Consider the following 11,526-nt stretch of genomic DNA (forward strand, 5'->3'; position numbering starts at 1 on the left):
TCCCGTTCTCTCTAAACCCGATCCGCAGGCAGCTATGGTGGTGTATATATGTGTATCAAATGAAGCCATAAGTGCCGTTATAGTGCAGGAAAACGACGAGCAACGACCTGTGTATTTTATCAGCCGGTCGCTACAAGAAGCCGAAACAAGATACCAGCTTTTGGAGAAGGTGGTGCTAGGGTTGGTGCACGCGGCTCGACGCCTTCGCCAATATTTTCAGAGTCATCATGTGGTGGTTCGGACTGACTGCCCGATAGCCAAGGTACTGCGCAAGCCCGAGTTGGCCGGCCGAATAATGGCTTGGTCAATTGAGCTCTCGGAGTTTGACATCACCTTTGAAGCACGAGGCCCTATTAAATCCCAATGCTTGGCTGATTTTATGAACGAGTTGCAGCCGAAAGGCCATTTTGTAAGTGACCTGTGGACAATGCATGTAGATGGGTCTTCAAATAACCAAGTTCTGGAGCAGGAATAATCCTTGAAGGACCATCCGGATTGATACTCGAACAGTCCCTACGATTTGCATTCAAGACCTCCAATAATCAGGCCGAATATGAGGCATTATTGGCAGGGTTAAGGCTCGCCCAAGAAGTTGGTGCTCGGCGAATAGTGTGTTGGACAGATTCAAAAATCGTCTCGGAACAGGTTAATGATCACTTTCAGGTGAAAGACCCCAACTTGTTGAAATATTACCACTTGTTTCAAAATGCACGTAACACCTTTGACGAGGTCCAGGTTAAGCATACCCCAAGGGAACGTAATGAACGCGCCGATCAACTGGCTCGGCTGGCTAGCAGCGGCCGAAAACCCGGGCAGCTTCGAACTACTCTTCATCTCGACCTCGCAACTCCTAGTGTGAAACCGAATGAGTGTTTAACGGTCGATGAACCTCAACAGACTTGGATCGCTGACATAATGAATTACATCAAGTCGGGAAAACAACCAACCGAACCTTCCGCCGCCAAAAAGCTCCGTGCACAGGCAGCCCGATACTCAGTAATAAACGGTGAATTGTACCGAAGAGGCTTCTCCACCCCATTGTTGAAATGCATTGATTCAACACAAGCAAATTACGTGCTGAGAGAGATCCATGAAGGGATTTGTGGGTCTCACTCGGGTGGAAGAACTCTAGCAGCCAAAGTGTTAAGAGCTGGATACTACTGGCCAACTCTTAGAACTGATTGTGTTGAATTTGTTAAGCGATGCATGCAATGCCAACGCCATGGGAATATTATTCACGCCTCGGCTGAAGAGTTACACAGCATTAGCTCTCCTTGGCCCTTTGCACTATGGGGGATGGACATCCTCGGTCCGTTCCCCCTTGCCAAAGGCCAATGCAAATTTTTGTTGGTCGCAATTGATTACTTCACAAAGTGGATTGAGGCCGAGCCGTTAGCAACGATCACAGCTGGTATGGTGCAGAAGTTTTTGTGGAAGAACATTGTCACGCGCTTCGGTATACCATATGCCATTGTAACCGACAATGGTCTCCAATTCACAGATCAAAAGTTGAACAAGTTCATCCAAGACTTAGGCATACGGCACCGATTCACATCGGTTGAACATCCTCAATCGAACAGACAAGCCGAGGCGGCGAATAAAGTCATCTTAACAGAGTTGAAAAAGCGCTTGGGAGATTCTAAGGGCGCCTGGGCTGAAGAACTAGTAGAAGTTTTGTGGGCTTATAGATGTACGCCTCAATCCACAACAAAGGAAACACCGTTCCGATTGACATACGGTACTGAGGCCATGATTCCGATGGAAATAGGTGAACCTTCCTTCCGCCGTTTACATTTTGACGAAGCAAGCAACGATGCATCTCTTCGAGTTGAAGTTGATGTCATAGACGAGATCCGAGACAAGGCGCGTATAATGGCGGAAGCATGCAAGCAAAGAATGACCCGGCGCTTCAACTCCACCCTTTCGAAGTGATGTTTCAAGGAGGGTGACCTAGTATGGCGTGTACAAGGATCGGCAAGGCGCAACCCCCGCGAAGGAAAATTGGCAGCTAACTGGGACGGCCCATTCAGAATCCGTCACTCTCTAGATAATGGTTCCTACAAGCTTGAGGAGCTTTCGGGAAAGATCATCCCAAGAACGTGGAACTCAACTCATTTGAAGGCTTATTTTAGTTAGCAATTTTCTGTGTAAAGATAGTGATCCATGTATACATACAGAGTGCACTCTTTTCCTTGATCGGTCTTTTCTCCTCTTAGAAAAAAGTGAAAAGAGGTTTTGGCCGACAAGGTTTTTAACGAGGCACATATCAATGAAATGAAAGTTCCAGCTCAGTCTTATCATTCGTTACTTAAAGCTGCACTCGAAAAAGGTTTCCCTCCCGAGTAACCAACTCGGCCAAGGATGTACCTTCAAATCTCACTCAAGGTTTCCCTCCCGAGTAATCAACTCGGCCAAGGATGTACCTTCAAATCCCAACCAAGGTTTCCCTCCCGAGTAACCAACTCGGCCAAGGATGTACCTTCAAATCAACACTCAAGGTTTCCCTCCCGAGTAACCAACTCGGCCAAGGATGTACCTTCAAATCAACACTCAAGGTTTCCCTCCCGAGTAACCAACTCGGCCAAGGATTTACCTTCTAAGAATCAATTCCGAATGACTCCATTCAGTTTTAACTCAAAAGGCATCAACTCCGAATGACTCCATTCGGTTTTGACTCAAAAGGCTCCGATTTCGAATGACTTCATTCGGTTTTGACCTAAAAAGCATCAATTCCGTATGAAGTCATTCGGTTTTGACTCAAAAGGCTCCAATTCCGAATGACTTCATTCGGTTTTGACCTAAAAAGCATCAATTCTGAATGAAGTCGTTCGGTTTTGACCTTAAAAGCATTGATCCCGAAAGACCATTTTGGTTTTGACCTGAAAAGCATCAATTCCGAATGACTCCATTCGGTTTTGACCTAAAAAGCATCAATTCCGAATGAAGTCGTTCTGTTTTGACCTGAAAAGCATCAATTCCGAATGACTCCATTCGGTTTTGACCTAAAAAGCATCAATTCCGAATGACTCCATTCGGTTTTTTGTCCAAAAGCAATCAAGTCTGAATGAAGTGCTTCGATCATGACCCAAGGTATCAATTCCGCATGACTCCATTCGACTTTGACTCAAAGACATCAACTCCGAATCAATCCATTCGGTTATGACTCAGGCAACAATTCCGTGTGGCTCCGTTCGGCCTTGACTCCAAGGTATTGATCCCGAAGGACCCATTCGATTAATCCATTCGGTTATGACTCAGGCAACAATTCCGTGTGACTCCGTTCGGCCTTGACTCAAAAAGGTATTGATCCCGAAGGACCCATTCAGTTTTTGTCCAAAAGCAATCAAGTCCGAATGACTCCACTCGGTTCAGTTCAATCAAATCCGAGGGAACTCTCCCAGTTTTTCATGACCGAACGAACCCATTCGGCTTTGATTCAAAGAACAAATAATTCCTAAAGAGTCCCTTCGGTTTTACCTTTAAGAAAAAAAAAAGGACAATTTAACTTGTTTAACTCGTTTCAGAGGACCTTGTTCGATTTTGGTAAAAGACCAACTTTAGCTTGGTTCTCATTAAGACGGCGGTATTCAACAATTCAACAATACGCCAGATGGTTACGAAATGCAAGTAAAAAGTCAGCTTTCATTACTTGGAGCAAAAAATACAAAAAAGGCTCTATCGGCCTATTAAACCCTACACTATTCATATTCTACGAAGTACAAAAAGGCAGTCACTCATCAGGGTGAGTGGGGGCATCCTCCTGAGTTTCGGGCTCGTCCTCTTGCTCGTGGGTCGGCCCTTCTTGATCATCCTCGGCTTCGTCATCCGAAGCACCTTGAGCCTCTTCCCCCTCGGGAGTATCATCCGGTTCATCACTATCAGGCATAGCTCCCGCAGGCATTTCGGCAAACGACATGAAAGACCCTTGGTAAAAGTCCTTGGTCATGTCAAACTCTAAGTCCTCGCGAAAATGGCCGATGTACTTTGCTTGCCGAATGGCGTGGCGAAATCTGGCCTCATGCTGCGCCACAATTTGATCCTTCGCCGACTCCTTAACCCTCTCCAGCTCGGCCTGTGCCTCTTCGGCTAGACGCTTCCCCTCGTTCTCCGCCTTTTGAAGGTCCAGCCGAAGAGTATCATTATTACGCCTCTGAACGTCTAGCTCAGCGGCAAGTTGGCGGTTCGTAGCTAGGGCCCCTTGGGTCGTAGCACGGGCCTCGGCCACCGCTCTATCGGCCTCTTCCAACCTCTGCCTCATCTGCACCAATTCACCTATCGGCCCCATGGCAAGTTGGTTCACCAATGCGAGAGACCGAGACTGCAATTCGCAATAATATTTCCACTTGGACGTGGCGTCCATCTGACTCAGTAACTCCCGGCCCTGTTCCGAGAAGCCCTTTGGCCGAACGAGTGAATCGGCAGACACACCTTCACCCCAAAAGGCCCTAGACATCAACCCCGGGGCGACGCAAATTACCGTTCCGCCTGGTGAAGACACGGTTTGTTTCGACCTTTTGGTTTTCTCAGGCCTCTCCTCGGCAGCTTTTCTCTTATGCCTTTCTTCGGCCACTTCCTTCCCTTTCTTCCCTTTTTTGTGCTTGCGGGTCGGCGAAGGAGGAGCCCAATTGTCTTGTTCTGGCCGAGGCGATGGAGCAACTGATGAACTACCCATAACTCCGGAAGCTTTCACCTGTTGCACCCGACTGGCAAGGAGGTCATGAATGTTGAACTCGTTTGCACCACTCTTCACCATGATTCCTGCACGAATAACCAAGTGAACATCAATATGAATTTAGCTTAAGGCTGAAACTAGAAAGTCACTCACCTATCAAATCATAATCCCATCGGGATGACTCGACCAAGTTAATTAGCGACCTCGTCGACAAACGCCGAGGAAGTTGAAGCAAAAATTGGACGTTTTGTCGCTCTTCGGCTGTGAGAAGCTCGTCCGGCACTTCATCATATGGCCGAGGGGCACGTGTCCAGTACAATGGAAACAAACTCCTGTCGTCCACACCAAAGAAGAAACGACGTCCATTCGGCCGGATGGTCACTCGAAAGAACCTAGCCTTGAAGTTCTTATAGGATGACGTAAAGCTATCCAGAAGTTGCCGAGTCCCCACTCGGTTAAGAGATACCCACTTCGCCAAGTCAGACGGCCGACACGAATAAAAGTAAAGAAAAAGCAAGGGAGAAGGCCTAATATTTACACATCAGCATAGATGTTTGAACCCTTGAAGCTGGGCCCAGCTATTCGGATGAAGCTGGGTCGACGCCACATTCAAAACCCAAAGAACTCCCATTGTAAACTCATCAAAGGGCAGCATCACTTTCAAATCTCTCAAAAGGCAGTCATATATATAGAAAGACGCCATCCTCTCGGCCTGCTTGTCTAAGCAGACCGTGTCGGGATCGGGGAACGCATTGTTTCGGCACGCTCGAACCCCGATCGGGTATGGTTCCTCTTTCGCGTCAAAATGTAAACATTTCGTGTAATCCAATAAGTTGGTAATCATTGTGGTATCTCGGTAACGCGAGTAATATGAAGTCACCTCTCCATTCACCCATTCATACTCCGACACTTCGGAAGGCCCATATCTTTGTCGATTTGAGACACGCCTAGTCCTAATCGGCTCCCCCTCGCTTCCACTGGTCGAGGCCCCTTCGGATGCGCTCATAATCTCAGTAGATCGTCCATCTTCGTTCGGCGAATGCCCCGACTCACTGGATGATGACCCCTCGGATGATGATGACCGAACCTCACTAGCCGAAGAGCTTTCAGATGAAGTAGCCATAGAAGCAGACTTACCAAGACTGCGAATTCACAATGGTCACTCGGCGTGCAGTTCAATCTTCAAACTTGCTCGGGCAACACGATTCGGCTAAGAGCGATATGTGTAAAAGGCCCCACCACTCATCGGTATATATAGCAAAGAAACAAGGCGAGAAAATTTCAAAAATTTGAAAAAGTATAACTGCCTAATCTTCAAGATCCAACGCTAGGGATCATCCCAACCTTTCGACTGCCCCGTCACTTAACCTCACATCTATACCCTTGCAAAAGGTCTCCCTTTCACAAGGCTAGGGGGCAAGTGTACTAGTACGGTTATTCGGCCACCTGGCTCTGTCACTCGGCCACCTGATAGCCGACACCCAATCGGCACCCGAGTGGCCGAACCAGGTGGCTGATTAGCCACCACATGATCCATAGATCCTGTAACACCCCGAAACTTTTTACTAATACTACGAATAATTATTATTTATTTTTGTATTTATAAAAATTATTTCCTTATAATTATTTTGATTAATTAAATGTGTTTGATTGAATTTTTAAAGGTTTTTAATAATAATATAATAATAATTATATGGTATTTGGTCATAAGTATTTTAATAATTATAGAAGAATATTATTTTGTACGTTTTAAATAATTATTGTTTTGGACAATTATTTTGTACGTATTAAATAAGTATTTTTTATTAGCATATTTAAATAAATATTTATATGTTTTAAGAGAAGGTTGATTTTATATGATATTTTGTTATTGAAATTATATTATTATATTTTGGGTCAGAAATATATTATTATTATAGAGGAAAAATATTTTATAATATACATGTATTTATTTTATTTGATTATTTTGAGGAAAAAGAGAAGTGGGTTAGAAGAGAACGAAAATGGGTTGGGTTGACCCAGCCCAATGGATTAATTTTAAGGAGTCAGGTAGCGTTAACCCTATCTACCTCATTTGCGTTCTGAAGGGTTAGGAAAAAAAAAAAAGGAGAAACAAAGATCTCTAAGGAAGAATACTCAGGAACGACCTTAGATCACACCTTTGTCTTCTGCTCATCCAGGTAAGGGGGGAGTGAGAAACCTCGCTCTGGGTGTGGGATTGTATGCTGGGTAGTGGGATTGGCCCCCAATCCTGCGTTTGTTGCATTTTTTGTATGCTTATGTATGAGGGGTTTTTCCCAATTGTATCTGTTTTGCCTATTGTTTTCTTATATGTAATTAATCGTATGAATTGAGATTTCTATGGGTTCCTATGGGAAATCCTAAGGGAATGCATTGATAATTGTAAGAGGCAAATTTTAAATGTTTTCTGTTTTACCTTCTGAGTTTTTTGTTGTGTTTCTTGATATTTGCTGAGTGTAAATATGTATATAATCTTGAAAATAAACAAGTTTTGATATGAATTAGAGTGCTCTGTGGGTTCCTGTGGGAACCCTATGAGAAATAGGCAAAATATGAATATTTTCTATTTTGCTTTCTGATTGTTCTGATGTATTCCTTGTTGAATGAGATGTATAAATATGTGTTTATTTTTGAAAATAGATAATTTTGATATGATTTTGAGTGCTCTGTAGACACTATGTGAATACGATGAGATGATGTGAAAAATGATGATTATGTAAATATGATGAGATGATGTGAAAAGTGATGACTATGTGAATATGATGAGATGATGTGAAAAGTGATAATGAGACATGATAATGTGATATGGGAATGAGAAATGATAATGAGATATGAGAATGCATAGAGTCTTGAATGACATGCATCATTTGCATAAGTGTTTTAAGGGTATAATATGGAATACACCGCCAGAGAAGGCCCCCTAGTGTAAAAGTTTTGGGGATTAGTCCTTGGGGATAGCTCGGTTTGGAAGTCCCAGTCTCGCCCATTGTGTGCATGGGATGTATCTTGCGCGGCTTAGCTATCCCGACGAGACTCTGGTAGTATATCCTTCTAGTGAGAGTGCGCAGATGGTGTGACCCGGCATGTACTCCTAGACTACTCTTCGTGTATTGCTAGCGGCAATATGCCATGTGATGTTTTACTGGCACCACATGCATGATAATATGTAGTCCGTGTCCATGCATATGCATTCTTAATGTTATATGATAAAGTGATGGTTTATGTCTTGGATGAGTGTGATGTTATTATTAATTTATCTATGTTATACTTATTTTGTTTGTGTTTGGCTATTCGGCGTATATTTCTACACTGTGAGCCAGAGTGAGATGTTTCTCACTCCCTTTTCTCGTGTTGTTCTGTTTTGACTATTATACAGGTGATCATCAGCGTGAGGCTGATGATGTTGGTGATGAAGCTTAGGCTTCTATGTTGGGTTTTGCTCTGATAGGACATGTGACATCGGTACATAGATAGAATTAGTTTAAAGATGTTCTTATTAAATTATTTTAGAAAATTCAGTTTTATTTCTTTGTAATTTTACCGGCATGTTATTTGGATTAAGTTTATGAATGTGAACTCTTTACCCTTACGTGGCTGGAAATTTGATTTTTAATGATGAAAATTTTTTATTTTTTTATAATTACTGTATATGTATGTTGGGGTAGAGGGTGTCACAGATCCAGATCTCCACTAATGAAGAGTTAAGGACTCCCCCTAATTAGGGATTAAGAGTTAATCATACCAATAAGCCGATTAGAGGCGCATTACCTAATCCGGTAATCCTGTTGCAGGGCCCATGGGAATCCGGGCCCATAAATGTCAGTATAAATAGCTCATGTCACGAGGTAACGTCACTGTTCATTAATTACTATCGATACTTGTGTTTTGTCCTGACTTGAGCGTCGGAGTGCCTTTTGCAGGTACCTCTCCCCTCACCGGAATATTCGATCGGAACTCTTGTTCGGCCCACCAAATACGAGAAGATTACTAGTGTGCCCTTCAGACAGGTACAAAATTATTTTGTTATCATTGGTATTAAAAATATTTATTTATTATTTTCCAACAAACTAATTCCTTTTATATACCATATAAAGAGAGTAAGTCATAAGAGAGAGCACATTATATATGTTTCTAAATTTTCCTTCATACTTTCTATTGTTCTGAGCATTGTTCATGAGACTCCCACGTGTTTGACCTCAAACACACAACTTTGAACACATCTAATATGCATTTGACAAATATACCAATTGTCATAGGTAGTAAAGAGGACAAAAGTCCAAGTACTTAATCTATAAGGACTTGAATTTATAATTGTTTAATATATTTTGTGTACTAAATAGGTGAATAAAAGGAATTTAAAATTATTTAGAATTAAATACAAAAAAATTATTAAAAAAATCATGTAACATAGCAATAAAGAATTTGAATTTATATAATGATAAAAGCAGTAAGAGATTAATTTCACTAAGTTTCACCATGTATATCTTCCCCAATTTTCATTCAACATTATAATTATACAATTAATTCAACAGTTCACAATTATATTAAAACCCTAATTCCTAAGGCAAGAAATTCTAGGTTATTTAAGAAAAATTCCAATTTATTGATAATTTTTGTTAAATAATCTTGCATTAAGGTCAAGGACCAAAAGTCGACTGATAAGGTTTATCCCAATTCGTTAATGATAAATGTTATCATAATTTTACCTATATCGTAATTCTAAAAGGGTTTCCCAACTTCAGTTAAAATTATAAAATCACGCATCAGTCAAAGCACACATTAAGAACAAAAGTAAAATTGATTAACTAAATAAAAACAATATATTGAATGAGAACAAGAAAAATTACATGAGTACAATAAATACATCAATCCTCAACAGTAAAAAACTTAGCCACTCATGACTAAATATTACACAAGAGAAGAATGATCTCTGAGCGATCCATGATTAAAAGGGTAACCCTACAAGAACTCTTTCTAATCTATCTAGAATTGTGTTTTTAAAAGTAAGAATATATTTTGAGACCCCTAGAAACCCTATTTTTATAATATTTTATAATGGGCTTTTAGGTTAAATATGCTCACTCAAAGCCTCCATATGACATGCTTTGAGCGAGTGTATATGTGCTCTAGTGATGCTCTCTATTTTGGTCACTCAGAGTGCTCAAGTACCTTACTTTAAGCAAGCTAGTGTGATCCTCTAGGAGTGTTCTCTGTTGTTGCTCGTTTCATGCGATGATTTGGTTGCTCTTTACTAGCTCAAAGCGGTCTTCTATATGATTTGAAGATATGATTCTCCTTTGAAATTTGTAGCTTCCAATTTATTTCTCCCTGTGTTATATCTCAACAAAGAAAAACATTAAAAATATCTCATATTTAAATAATTAAATCTTAAAATTGAAACTAACTCTTGACTAAGTGTTTTGTGGTAAAAAAAAAAAGATTTATAAGCATAAATATATTAATAATTGCCTAAATTGAATAAAATATGTATGCATATTTGGAAATTATCTACATCATTGTCTAAAACTTGGGGATCAAACCTGTTATTGGGTAGAACTAGAGATTCCCCAAAAATTTGTCTTCAAGGCAATGTTTCTTACTACGACATAATATTCTCTTTCATTCTTTTCTACTAATATTTTCTAACAATGCCTTGGCTGATGTTGTATGTTGTGAAATATTGTATATGTCTTATTTTGTGGATGTGGGTCAATTATGGTTGTGTAATATTTGTTTTGTGCATATGACATGTTGTTGAGAGGTGAATTTAGGGAAGGTTGTGCACATTGACATGCTATGAAGTGAAGTGCTTCATACTTATCATGAATGGCCAGTTTACGTTTTGAAAACCTAGATGTTGAGTAGACATATAAGTTAAAGTTGCTCAAATCTAGTGCTGGAAGGGTGTGTTGGATCTTGAGGATAAGAGGTGGGTTAATTCCATAATTAGCATGACCTTGAAACCAATGTTATGGTAGACTCATTTCCAAGCCTTACTATTCCTTACTGTAGTTCAAAACCTTTTAGGTTTATGTTGAAAAGGCCTGATTGATTAATGTTGTTATTGTCTAATAAGGTTGCATAAAATAAATCGTTCATTTTTGGAGATCTCCGTGTAGTTGTGTGTGATGATGCATGGTGCCTTTGTGCACGATGAGATGCAGGCATTGCATGTGATGTGGTGTATGTATGCATTTGCATATGTTGATTTTGTGGTTGTGTGTGTGGCCTCAAGTTTTGAGATGTTATGATATGGGATCTTGAGGCTCTATGTTGTGTAAATAATGTTATGTTCATTTTATGCACCTCTATATATGATGTTTCAATTTATATAGAGGTTACCTTTATGTTGTGTATTTGACTATGATGATCATGTCTATGACATGAGACCAGACTAGGTTTAGCTTGAGGATGGTGGTTATGTGGACGCATATGTTTTATATTTATGGATAATGTAACCTTAGAAGGGTACTTATTTTTATGTTGATGAAAAGCGACTATGAGATTAGCTTTTGGTTGCTCCTCGAGATCCTTTTCTATATTGTATAAGCATGATAACCATGTATTGCTTTTGCATGGAAATCTAAGAGATAGATGGCTTATCTGTCATGTGATGTTGTGAGTTTATACCCATGTGGTGACATGTCAGATCAGTATAGTTAATCTATCTTCACTACTAGAAATATTAAAATTAGAGAGGGAACGAATCCGTCACTAAATTTTATAAAATTCACAAAATAAATTAGTGATGGAATTTGTGACAAAACTGATTTCGTCACAAAAATTGGCGTTACAAAATATTTAGTGACAGATAATTTCAATTCGTCACAATT

This window comes from Cajanus cajan, chromosome 10 (assembly GCF_000230855.2).
Source record: "Cajanus cajan strain Asha chromosome 10, NIPB_CcT2T_4, whole genome shotgun sequence".
In the NCBI taxonomy this organism is placed as follows: Eukaryota; Viridiplantae; Streptophyta; class Magnoliopsida; order Fabales; family Fabaceae; genus Cajanus; species Cajanus cajan.